The sequence below is a fragment of the Selaginella moellendorffii genome, unplaced genomic scaffold (assembly GCF_000143415.4).
Source record: "Selaginella moellendorffii unplaced genomic scaffold, v1.0 SELMOscaffold_52, whole genome shotgun sequence".
NCBI classification, from domain to species: Eukaryota; Viridiplantae; Streptophyta; class Lycopodiopsida; order Selaginellales; family Selaginellaceae; genus Selaginella; species Selaginella moellendorffii.
In genome coordinates, this window is record NW_003314313.1 from 1326490 (window position 1) to 1327977 (window position 1488).

A 1488-nucleotide genomic window follows, 5' to 3' on the forward strand; every position below is an offset into this window, starting at 1 on the left:
AAGGATGAATATACGAGCCCGGACATGTCTGGCCCTGGACATGTCAGGCACCCGATATGTCGGGCCCCAGACATGTCGGGCCCCGGATATATCCGGGCCCCAATATGTCCGGCCCTGGACATGTCGGGCCCCGGATATATCCGGGCCCGGACATGTCCGGCCCCGGACATGTCGGGCACCCGGACATGTCAGGCCCCGGATATATCCGGGCCCGGACATGTCTGGCCCCGGACATGTCAGGCACCCGATATGTCGGGCCCCGGATATATCCGGGCCCCAATATGTCCGGCCCTGGACATGTCGGGCCCCGGATATATCCGGGCCCGGACATGTCCGGCCCCGGACATGTCGGGCACCCGGACATGTCAGGCCCCGGATATATCCGGGCCCGGACATGTCTGGCCCCGGACATGTCGGGCACCCGATATGTCGGGCACCCGATATGTCGGGCCCCCGACATGTCCGGCCCTGGATGTGTCTAGCCCTGGATATATCCGAGTTTCATTTTGACACGTGGCATGGTCTTTGGTTTGATCTCATAGAGTTTTATTGTTTTCAATGTGTGCCACATTGACACGTGGCATGCCCTTTGGTTTGTTCTCATAGAGTTTTATGGTTTTCAATGTGTGCCACATTGACACGTGGCATGTGCTTTGGTTTGTTCTGAGTTTTATGGTTTTCAATTGTGTCACATTGACACGTGGCATGCCCTTTGGCTTGTTCTCATAGTTAGAGTTTAGTGTCCTTGACCTTGTATGCCACGTGACACACATATGTTTGGACTTGCTTGCCATGCCACGTGGTGACAATCACCAACACATTATTTCTAACTTATATCCTAGTTAATAACTAGCTAACGACACAATTTGGCAAATACACCTTACATTCACAATTGTAAGTAGTATTTAAAGACCATACACTTATATGCTATGGAAAAATACTCAAAGTTTATATATTAAAACAGTGATCTTACAAAAATAAATGACTTGTAAGGAAAAAAAAAAGAGGGGGTCACTTGGACTTCCCGGGTGGTCACCCAGCCCAGTACTATTCGAGCCCAGGGACGCTTAACTTTGGAGGTCTAATGGGATCCAGTGCCATAGTCACGGTTTGAACCCACTCTGAAATATTTCACACTCCCCCTACTCTTATAGTGGGGCAGCTGATCCAAAGCTGCAGTGTACCTCCACAATCCCGTGTTCTTTTTGGGTGCCAAAAAACCTGCGGGACGTGTGGTATCTCCCCAACAATTCACGAAGACCGTGTTTTGGGCCCCAAAATGCACGCTGCGAAATGCGGGGTACCTCCCCAACTTTTCGTGAAAATCACGCGTTTTGGGCCCAAAAAAGCCCGCGGAACACATGGTACCTTCCCAACTTTTCGCGAAAAATCGCGCGTTTTGGGCCCCAAAACGCGCCCCGCGAAATGCGGGGTACCTCCCCAACTTTTCGTGAAAATCGCGCGTTTTGGGCCCCAAAAAAAGCCCGC

At 51.5% G+C, this 1488-nt stretch overlaps 1 pseudogene; it reads right to left on the reverse strand.

Moving 5' to 3' along the window:
- Positions 1 to 1003: 1003 nt before the first annotated feature.
- Positions 1004 to 1122, reverse strand: LOC112350674 (annotated as a pseudogene).
- Between the last annotated feature and the right edge of the window lie 366 nt (positions 1123 to 1488).